A 12240-nucleotide genomic window follows, 5' to 3' on the forward strand; every position below is an offset into this window, starting at 1 on the left:
TTAGTGTGGTGGGGACATTGGTGTAGTGAGGACATTTGTGTTGTATAGAAATTAGTGTTGTGAGGACATTGGGTAGTAAGGACTTGGTGTTGTGGGGACGTTGGTGGTGAGGGGCGTTGGTGTTCTGGGACATTGGTGTTGTGAGACATTGGTGTTGTGAGACATTTGTGTTGTGAGGACATTTGTGTTGTGGAACATTGTTGTGGTAAGACATTGGTGTGGTGAGGACATTGGTGTGGTGAGGACATTGGTGTGGTAGGAGACATTGGTGTGGTGAGGAATTAGTGTTTTATAGACATTGGTGTAGTGGGGCGTTAGTGTTGTGAGACATTGGTGTTGTGAGGACATTGGTGTGGTAAGGACATTGGTGTGGTGAGGACATTGGTGTGGTGAGGACATTGGGTTGTATAACATTGGTGTTGTGAGTCATTGGTGTTGTGAGGACATTAGTGTTGTAGGGACATTAGTGTTGTGAGTACATTTGTGTTGTATAGAAATTCGTGTTGTGACATTGGTGTAGTGAGACATTGGTGTAGTAGAGACATTGGTGTAGTGAGGACATTGGTGTAGTGAGGACATTGGTGTAGTGAGGACATTAGAGGAGGGACATTAGTGTAGTGATAACATTAGGTGGTGAGGACTTAGTGTGGTGAGACATTTGTGTAGTAGGGACATTGGAAGTAGTGGAGACATTGTTGTGGTGGACATTAGTGTGGTGAGACATTGGTGTGGTGGACATTGGTGTGGTGACATTGGTGTGGTGAGAAATTAGTGTTGTATAACATTAGTGTAGGAGGGACATTAGTAGTGAGGACATTGGTGTTGAGGACATTAGTGTGGTGAGGACATTAGTGTAGTGGAGACATTAGTGTAGTGAGACATTAGTGTAGTGAACAGTGGTGTTGTGAAGACATTAGTGTTGTGAGGGATATTTGTGTTAGTGGAGACATTTGTGTAGTAAGACATTGGTAGACATTGGCGTAGTGAGGACATTAGTGTAGTGAACATGGTAGGAGTTAGTGTGGTGAGGGACGTTGTTGTGGTGAGGACATGGTGTGGTGGGGACATTGGTGTGGTGAGACATTGGTGTGGTAAAGACATTGGTGTGGTGAGGGACGTTAGTGTTGTATGACATTGGTGTAAGTGAAACATTGGTGTAGTGAGGACATTGGTGTGTGGACATTGGTGTTGTGGGGACATTGGTGTAGTAAGGGACATTGGTGTTGTGGACATTAGTGTTGTGGACATGGGTAGTGACGTTAGTGTTGTGACATTAGTGTTGTAGAGACATTAGTGTAGTGACATTAGTGTTGTTAGACATTGGTGTAGTGAAGACATTAGTGTAGTGAGGACATTAGTGTAGTGAGGACATTGGTGTTGTATAGACATTGGTGTAGTGGACATTGTTGTAGTGGGGACATTGTTGTAGTGAGGACATTGTTGTAGTGGGATATTAGGGTTGTAGTGAGATATTATTGGTGGGACATTTGTGTTGTGAGACATTTGTGTTGTGAGAGACATTTGTGTTGTGAGGACATTTGTTTGTGACATTGAGAGTAGACATTGGTGTGGTGAGACATTGGTGTGGTGGGACATTGGTGTGGTAGGAATTGGTGGTAAGGACATTAGTGTGGTGGGGACATTAGTGTGGTGAGACATTGGTTGGTGAGACATTGGTGTGGTGAGACATTTGTGTTGTGAGGGCATTGGTGTTGTGAGGACATAGTTGTTAAACATTGGGTTGTATAATTAGCAGTGAGACATTGTGTGTGAACATTAGTGTAGAAGGACATTAGTGTAGTGGACATTATGTAGTGAGGAAGTAGTGAACATTTGTGGACGTTTGGGTAGGGACGTTAGTGTGGGAGAACATTAGTGTGTTGAGACAGTGCGTGTTGTGGGACATTGGTGTAGTGAGGACATTGGTGTGGTGAGGACATTGGTGTGGTAGGACATTAGGTGTTGAGGACATTGGTGTTGTGAGGACATTAGTGTTGCAAGAGACATTAGTGTTGTGAGAGACATTAGTGTTGGGGGACATTGGTGTAGTAGAGACATTAGTGTTGTAGAACATTGGGTAGTGAAGACATTAGTGTAGTGGACATTGGTGTAGTGAACATTGGTATTGTATAGACATTGGTGTAGTGAGGACATTGTTGTAGTAAGGACATTGTTGTAGTGAGAGACATTGTTGTAAGTGAGATATTAGGGTTGTAGTAGAGATATTATGTGGTGAGGACATTTGTGTTGTGGACATTTGTGTGAGACATTTGGTTGTGGGACATTTGTTTAGTGAGAACATTGGAGTAGTGGGGGACATTGGTGTGGTGAGGAATTGGTGTGGTGGGACATTGGTGTGGTGGACATTGGTGTGGTGGGACATTGGGGGAGACATTGGGTGGTGGGACATTGGAGTGGTGAGGACATTGGTGTGGTGAGGACATTTGTGTTGTGAACATTGGTGTTGGGGGGTCATTGGTGTTGTGAGACATTGGTGTTGTGGGGACATTGGTGTGGTGAGGACATTGGTGTGGTGAGGACATTGGTGTGGTGAGACATTGGTGTGGGGACATTGGTGTTGTAGACATTTGTGTAGTGGGGACATTAGTGCAGTGTGGTGAACATTGGTGTTGTGGAGACATTGGTGTGGTGAGGACATTGGTGTAGTGGGACATTAGTGTTGTTAGACATTATATGTGAGGACATTGTGGAATTAGTGTGTGGACATTGGTGTTGTGTGAGTCATTCGTGTAGTGAGAGACATTAGTGTTGTGGACATTGGTGTAGTGAGAGACATTGGTGTAGTAGAGACATTGGTGTTGTGGACATTGGCGTTGTGGGACATTGGCGTTGTGGGACATTGGCGTTGTGGTTTTAGGACATTGGTGTTGTGAGGACATTGGTGTTGTATAGACAATAGTGTTGTATAGACAATAGTGTAGTGGGGACATTGGTGTAGTGGGACATTGGTGTAGTGGGGACATTGGTGTAGTGAGGACATTGGTGTAGTGAGGACATTGGTGTTGTGAGGACATTGGCGTTGTGGGGACATTGGTGTTGTGAGGCATTGGTGTTGTGAGGACATAGTTGTATAAGACATTGGTGTTGTATAGACATTAGTGCAGTGAGGACATTAGTGTAGTGAGGACATTAGTGTGGTGAGGACATTAGTGTAGTGAGGACATTAGTGTAGTGAGGATATTAGTGTGGTGGGGACATTAGTGTGGTAAGGACATTAGTGTGGTGGGGGCGTTAGTGTGTGCGAGACATTAGTGTGTTGAGACATTTGTGTTGTGAGACATTGGGTAGTAGAGACATTGGAGTGGTAGAGACATTGGTGTGGTAGAGACATTGGGTAGTAAAGAGACATTGGTGTTGTGGAGACATTAGTGTTGCAAGGACATTAGTGTTGTGAGGACATTAGTGTGTGAACATGGTGTAGTGAGGGACATTAGTGTAGTGAGGACATTAGTGTAGTGAGGACATTAGTGTTGTATAGACATTGGTGTAGTGAAGACATTGGTGTAGTGAGGACATTAGTGCTGTGAGGACATTGGTGCTGTGAGGTCATTGGTGCGTGGGACATTGGTGTGGTACATTGTGGTGACATGCGTTGGTGGGAATTAGTGTGGTTAACAGTGTTATAGACATTAGTGTTGTAAGGACATTAGTGTTGTGGACATTAGTGTTGTAGGGGACATTAGTGTAGTGAGACAGTGGTGTAGTAGACATTAGTTTAGTAGAGACATTGGTGTAGTAAGAGACATTGTGTAGTGAGAGACATTGGTGTAGTGAGACATTGGCGTTGTGAGGACATTGCGTTGTGAGAACATTAGTGTTGTGGAGACATTAGTGTGGTGGACATTGGTGTTGTATGAGACATTGGTGTTGTGTAGAAATTAGTGTTGTGAGGGACATTGGTTTAGTGGGGACATTGGTGTAGTGAGGACATTAGTGTTGTGAGGACATTGGAGTCGTGAGGACATTGGAGTAGTGAGGACATTGGTGTAGTGAGGGACGTTAGTGTGGTGGGTCATTGGTGTTGTGGGGTCATTGGTGTTGTGAGAATTGGTGACTTGTGACATGGGTTGTGAGACATTGGTGTTGTGACATTGGTGTTGTGGGCATTGGGTGGTGGGGACATTGGTGTGGTGAGGACATTGGTGTGGTAGGGGACATTGGTGTGTTGAACGTTGGTGTGGGGGGCGTTGGTGTTGGAGAGACATTAGTGTTGTGGAAACATTAGTGTGGTAGCAATGGGTGTGAGACATTGGTGTAGTGAGGGACATTGGTGTGGTGAGGACATTGGTGTAGTGAGGACATTGGTGTTGTGAGACATTGGTGTAGTGAGGACATTGGCGTTGTGGACATTGCGTGTGGGGCATGGTGGTGAGACAGGTGTTGGACTGGACATGTGTGGTGACATTAGTGTAGACATGGACATTAGTGTAGTGGGGCGTTAGTGTGGTGGGGACATTAGTGTGGTAGGGGCGTTGGTGGTGAGTGAGACGTTAGTGTGGTGAGGACATTGGTGTGGTGGGGGACATTTGGTGGGACGTTGTGTTAGACATTAGTGGTGAGACATTGGGTGACATTGGGTGGTGAACATTAGTGTGGGAATTGTAGAAAGGACATTGGTGTGTGGACATTAGTTAGTAGGACATTAGGTGGGACATTAGTGTAGTGGGACATTAGTGTAGTGAGGACATTGGTGTGTAGAGACATTAGGTGTATGGACATTGGGTTAGTGTAGTGGGACATTAGTGCTGTGAGGACATTGGTGGTGTGGTATTGGTGTAGGAGGGGGTGGATTGGTGTGGGAATTAGGGGGAGACATTGTTAGTTATGTAGATTAGTGTTGTGAGACATAGTTTTGTGGGACATTAGTGTTGTGGACAATGTAGTGACAGTGTGTAGTAGGGACATTGGTTTAGTGGACATTGGTGTAGTAAGACATTGGTGTAGTAGACATTGGTGTAGTAAGGGACATTGCGTTACTTGCGTTGTGAATAGTTTGGCATAGTGGTTGGTTGAGTAGTTTGTGACATTGGTTTAGTGGCATTGGTGTAGTGACATTAGTGTTGTGAGGACATTGGGTCGTGAGGACATTGGGTAGTGGGGGCATTGGTGTAGTGGGGACGTTAGTGTGGTGGGTCATTGGTGTTGTGAGTCGTGGTGTTGTGAGGACATTGGTGTTGTGAGACATTGGTGATGTGAGGACATTGGTGTTGTGGGACATTGGTGTTGTGGACATTGGTGTGGTGAACATTGGTGTTGTGAGAGACATTGGTGTGGTGGGACATTGGTGTGGTGAGGACATTGGTGTTGTATGACGTTGGTGTAGTGGAGTGAAGGGCGTTGGTGTTGTGACATTGGTGTTGTGGGACATTGGTGTGGTAGAGGACATTGGTGTTGTGAGGGACATTGGTGTTGTGGGACATTGGTGTTGTGAGGACATTGGTGTGGTGAGTGACATTGGTGTGGTGAGGACATTGGTGTTGTATGAGACATTGGTGTAGTAGGGGACATTGGTGTTGTGAGGACATTAGTGTTGTGGCGACATTAGTGTTGTGAGACATTGGTGTTGTGAGGACATTAGTGTTGTGAGGACATTAGTGTTGTGAGGACATTAGTGTAGTAGGACATTAGTGTTGTATAGACATTGGTGTAGTGAAGACATTAGTGTAGTGAGGACATTAGTGTAGTGAGGACATTGGTGTTGTATAGACATTGGTGTAGTAGAGGACATTGTTGTAGTGAGGACATTGTTGTAGTGGGACATTGTTGTAGTGGGGATATTAGGGTTGTAGTGAGGATATTAGTGTGGTGAGGACATTTGTGTTGTGAGACATTTGTGTTGTGAGACATTTGTGTTGTGAGGACATTTGTGTTGTGAGGACATTTGTTTAGTGAGAACATTGGAGTAGTGAGGACATTGGTGTGGTGAGGACATTGGTGTTGTATAGACATTGGTGTTGTGTAGAAATTAGTGTTGTGAGGACATTGGTTTAGTGAGGACATTGGTGTAGTAAGGACATTAGTGTTGTGAGGACATTGGAGTCGTGAGGACATTGGAGTAGTGAGGACATTGGTGTGGTGAGGACGTTAGTGTGGTGAGGTCATTGGTGTTGTGAGGTCATTGGTGTTGTGAGGACATTGGTGTTGTGGGGACATTGGTGTTGTGGAGACATTGGTGTTGTGAGGACATTGGTGTTGTGAGGACATTGGTGTGGTGAGGACATTGGTGTTGTGAGGACATTGGTGTGGTGAGGACATTGGTGTGGTGAGGACATTGGTGTTGTATAGACATTGGTGTAGTGAGGGACGTTGGTGTTGTGAGGACATTGGTGTTGTGAGGACATTGGTGTTGTGAGGACATTGGTGTTGTGAGGACATTGGTGTGGTGAGGACATTGGTGTGGTGAGGACATTGGTGTTGTATAGACATTGGTGTAGTGAGGACATTGGTGTAGTGAGGACATTGGTGTTGTGAGGACATTAGTGTTGTGGCGACATTAGTGTTGTGAGGACATTGGTGTTGTGAGGACATTAGTGTTGTGAGGACATTAGTGTTGTGAGGACATTAGTGTAGTAGGACATTAGTGTTGTATAGACATTGGTGTAGTGAAGACATTAGTGTAGTGAGGACATTAGTGTAGTGAGGACATTGGTGTTGTATAGACATTGGTGTAGTGAGGACATTGTTGTAGTGGGACATTGTTGTAGTGAGGACATTGTTGTAGTGAGGATATTAGGGTTGTAGTGAGGATATTAGTGTGGTGAGGACATTTGTGTTGTGAGGACATTACTGTTGTGAGGACATTTGTGTTGTGAGGACATTTGTTTAGTGAGAACATTGGAGTAGTGAGGACATTGGTGTGGTGAGGACATTGGTGTAGTGGAGGACATTGGTGTGGTGAGGACATTAGTGTGGTGAGGACATTAGTGTGGTGAGGACATTAGTGTGGTGAGGACATTGGTGGGGTGAGGACATTGGTGTGGTAGAGACATTGGTGTTGTGAGGACATTTGTGTTGTGAGGACATTTGTGTTGTGAGGACATTTGTGTTGTGAGGACATTTGTGTTGGGAGGACATTGGTGTTGGGAGGACATTGGTGTAGTGAGGACATTGGTGTAGTGAGGACATTAGTGTTGTATAGACATTAGTATAGTGAGGACATTATTGTGGTGAGGACATTAGTGTAGTGAGGACATTGGTGTTGTATAGACAATAGTGTAGTGAGGACATTGGTGTAGTGAGGACATTGGTGTAGTGAGGACATTGGTGTAGTGAGGACATTGGCGTTGTGAGGACATTGGCGTTGTGAGGACATTGGTGTTGTGAGGACATTAGTGTTGTATAGACATTGGTGTTGTATAGACATTGGTGTTGTATAGACATTAGTGTAGAGAAGACATTAGTGTAGTGAGGACATTGGTGTAGTGAGGACATTTGTGTTGTATAGAAATTAGTGTTGTGAGGACATTGGAGTAGTAAGGACATTGGTGTTGTGAGGACGTTAGGGTGGTGAGGACGTTGGTGTTCTGAGGACATTGGTGTTGTGAGGACATTGGTGTTGTGAGGACATTTGTGTTGTAGAGACATTTGTGTTGTGAGGACATTTGTGTTGTGGAGGACATTGTTGTGGTGAGGACATTGGTGTGGTGAGGACATTGGTGTGGTGAGGACATTGGTGTGGTGAGGACATTGGTGTGGTGAGGACATTAGTGTTTTATAGACATTGGTGTAGTGAGGGACGTTAGTGTTGTGAGGACATTGGTGTTGTGAGGACATTGGTGTGGTAAGGACATTGGTGTGGTGAGGACATTGGTGTGGTGAGGACATTAGTGTTGTATAGACATTGGTGTTGTGAGGTCATTGGTGTTGTGAGGACATTAGTGTTGTAAGGACATTAGTGTTGTGAGTACATTTGTGTTGTATAGAAATTCGTGTTGTGAGGCATTGGTGTAGTGGACATTGGTGTAGTGAGGACATTGGTGTAGTGAGGACATTGGTGTAGTGAGGACATTGGTGTAGTGAGGACATTGGTGTTGTGAGGACATTAGTGTAGTGAGGACATTAGTGTAGTGATGACATTAGTGTGGTGAGGACATTAGTGTGGTGAGGACATTTGTGTAGTGAGGACATTGGAGTAGTGAGGACATTGTTGTGGTGAGGACATTGGTGTGGTGAGGACATTGGTGTGGTGAGGACATTGGTGTTGTATAGACATTGGTGTAGTGAGGACATTGTTGTAGTGAGGACATTGTTGTAGTGAGGACATTGTTGTAGTGAGGATATTAGGGTTGTAGTGAGGATATTAGTGTGGTGAGGACATTTGTGTTGTGAGGACATTTGTGTTGTGAGGACATTTGTGTTGTGAGGACATTTGTGTTGTGAGGACATTTGTTTAGTGAGAACATTGGAGTAGTGAGGACATTGGTGTGGTGAGGACATTGGTGTTGTATAGACATTGGTGTTGTGTAGAAATTAGTGTTGTGAGGACATTGGTTTAGTGAGGACATTGGTGTAGTAAGGACATTAGTGTTGTGAGGACATTGGAGTCGTGAGGACATTGGAGTAGTGAGGACATTGGTGTAGTGAGGACGGTAGTGTGGTGAGGTCATTGGTGTTGTGAGGTCATTGGTGTTGTGAGGACATTGGTGTTGTGAGGACATTGGTGTTGTGAGGACATTGGTGTTGTGAGGACATTGGTGTTGTGAGGACATTGGTGTGGTGAGGACATTGGTGTTGTGAGGACATTGGTGTGGTGAGGACATTGGTGTGGTGAGGACATTGGTGTTGTATAGACATTGGTGTAGTGAGGACGTTGGTGTTGTGAGGACATTGGTGTTGTGAGGACATTGGTGTTGTGAGGACATTGGTGTTGTGAGGACATTGGTGTGGTGAGGACATTGGTGTGGTGAGGACATTGGTGTTGTATAGACATTGGTGTAGTGAGGACATTGGTGTAGTGAGGACATTGGTGTTGTGAGGACATTAGTGTTGTGACGACATTAGTGTTGTGAGGACATTGGTGTTGTGAGGACATTAGTGTTGTGAGGACATTAGTGTTGTGAGGACATTAGTGTAGTAGGACATTAGTGTTGTATAGACATTGGTGTAGTGAAGACATTAGTGTAGTGAGGACATTAGTGTAGTGAGGACATTGGTGTTGTATAGACATTGGTGTAGTGAGGACATTGTTGTAGTGAGGACATTGTTGTAGTGAGGACATTGTTGTAGTGAGGATATTAGGGTTGTAGTGAGGATATTAGTGTGGTGAGGACATTTGTGTTGTGAGGACATTACTGTTGTGAGGACATTTGTGTTGTGAGGACATTTGTTTAGTGAGAACATTGGAGTAGTGAGGACATTGGTGTGGTGAGGACATTGGTGTAGTGAGGACATTGGTGTGGTGAGGACATTAGTGTGGTGAGGACATTAGTGTGGTGAGGACATTAGTGTGGTGAGGACATTGGTGGGGTGAGGACATTGGTGTGGTGAGGACATTGGTGTTGTGAGGACATTTGTTTTGTGAGGACATTTGTGTTGTGAGGACATTTGTGTTGTGAGGACATTTGTGTTGGGAGGACATTGGTGTTGGGAGGACATTGGTGTAGTGAGGACATTGGTGTAGTGAGGACATTAGTGTTGTATAGACATTAGTATAGTGAGGACATTATTGTGGTGAGGACATTAGTGTAGTGAGGACATTGGTGTTGTATAGACAATAGTGTAGTGAGGACATTGGTGTAGTGAGGACATTGGTGTAGTGAGGACATTGGTGTAGTGAGGACATTGGTGTAGTGAGGACATTGGTGTAGTGAGGACATTGGTGTAGTGAGGACATTGGCGTTGTGAGGACATTGGCGTTGTGAGGACATTGGTGTTGTGAGGACATTAGTGTTGTATAGACATTGGTGTTGTATAGACATTGGTGTTGTATAGACATTAGTGTAGAGAAGACATTAGTGTAGTGAGGACATTGGTGTAGTGAGGACATTTGTGTTGTATAGAAATTAGTGTTGTGAGGACATTGGAGTAGTAAGAGACATTGGTGTTGTGAGGGACGTTAGGGTGGTGAGGACGTTGGTGTTCCGAGGACATTGGTGTTGTGAGGACATTGGTGTTGTGAGGACATTTGTGTTGTGAGGACATTTGTGTTGTGAGGACATTGTTGTGGTGAGGACATTGGTGTGGTGAGGACATTGGTGTGGTGAGGACATTGGTGTGGTGAGGACATTGGTGTGGTGAGGACATTAGTGTTTTATAGACATTGGTGTAGTGAGGACGTTAGTGTTGTGAGGACATTGGTGTTGTGAGGACATTGGTGTGGTAAGGACATTGGTGTGGTGAGGACATTGGTGTGGTGAGGACATTAGTGTTGTATAGACATTGGTGTTGTGAGGTCATTGGTGTTGTGAGGACATTAGTGTTGTAAGGACATTAGTGTTGTGAGTACATTTGTGTTGTATAGAAATTCGTGTTGTGAGGACATTGGTGTAGTGAGGACATTGGTGTAGTGAGGACATTGGTGTAGTGAGGACATTGGTGTAGTGAGGACATTGGTGTAGTGAGGACATTGGTGTTGTGAGGACATTAGTGTAGTGAGGACATTAGTGTAGTGATGACATTAGTGTGGTGAGGACATTAGTGTGGTGAGGACATTTGTGTAGTGAGGACATTGGAGTAGTGAGGACATTGTTGTGGTGAGGACATTGGTGTGGTGAGGACATTGGTGTGGTGAGGACATTGGTGTGGTGAGGAAATTAGTGTTGTATAGACATTAGTGTAGTGAGGACATTAGTGTAGTGAGGACATTAGTGTTGAGGACATTAGTGTAGTGAGGACATTAGTGTAGTGAGGACATTAGTGTAGTGAGGACATTAGTGTAGTGAGGACATTAGTGTTGTGAGGACATTAGTGTTGTGAGGATATTTGTGTAGTGAGGACATTTGTGTAGTGAGGACATTGGAGTAGTGAGGACATTGGAGTAGTGAGGACATTAGTGTGGTGAGGACATTAGTGTGGTGAGGACGTTAGTGTGGTGAGGACGTTGTTGTGGTGAGGACATTGGTGTGGTGAGGACATTGGTGTGGTGAGGACATTGGTGTGGTGAGGACATTGGTGTGGTGAGGACGTTAGTGTTGTATAGACATTGGTGTAGTGAAGACATTGGTGTAGTGAGGACATTGGTGTTGTGAGGACATTGGTGTTGTGAGGACATTGGTGTAGTGAGGACATTGGTGTTGTGAGGACATTGGTGTTGTGAGGACATTGGTGTTGTGAGGACATTAGTGTTGTGAGGACATTAGTGTTGTGAGGACATTAGTGTAGTAGGACATTAGTGTTGTATAGACATTGGTGTAGTGAAGACATTAGTGTAGTGAGGACATTAGTGTAGTGAGGACATTGGTGTTGTATAGACATTGGTGTAGTGAGGACATTGTTGTAGTGAGGACATTGTTGTAGTGAGGACATTGTTGTAGTGAGGATATTAGGGTTGTAGTGAGGATATTAGTGTGGTGAGGACATTTGTGTTGTGAGGACATTTGTGTTGTGAGGACATTTGTGTTGTGAGGACATTTGTTTAGTGAGAACATTGGAGTAGTGAGGACATTGGTGTGGTGAGGACATTGGTGTGGTGAGGACATTGGTGTGGTGAGGACATTAGTGTGGTGAGGACATTAGTGTGGTGAGGACATTAGTGTGGTGAGGACATTGGTGTGGTGAGGACATTGGTGTGGTGAGGACATTTGTGTTGTGAGGGCATTGGTGTTGTGAGGACATAGTTGTATAGACATTGGTGTTGTATAGACATTAGTGCAGTGAGGACATTAGTGTAGTGAGGACATTAGTGTAGTGAGGACATTAGTGTAGTGAGGACATTAGTGTAGTGAGGATATTAGTGTAGTGAGGACATTAGTGTGGTGAGGACATTAGTGTGGTGAGGACGTTAGTGTGTGAGGACATTAGTGTGTTGAGGACATTAGTGTTGTGAGGACATTGGAGTAGTGAGGACATTGGAGTGGTGAGGACATTGGTGTGGTGAGGACATTGGAGTGATGAGGACATTGGTGTTGTGAGGACATTAGTGTTGCAAGGACATTAGTGTTGTGAGGACATTAGTGTTGTGAGGACATTAGTGTAGTAGGACATTAGTGTTGTATAGACATTGGTGTAGTGAAGACATTAGTGTAGTGAGGACATTAGTGTAGTGAGGACATTGTTATTGTA

The sequence above is a fragment of the Salmo salar genome, chromosome ssa09 (genome assembly GCF_905237065.1).
Source record: "Salmo salar chromosome ssa09, Ssal_v3.1, whole genome shotgun sequence".
NCBI lineage: Eukaryota > Metazoa > Chordata > Actinopteri > Salmoniformes > Salmonidae > Salmo > Salmo salar.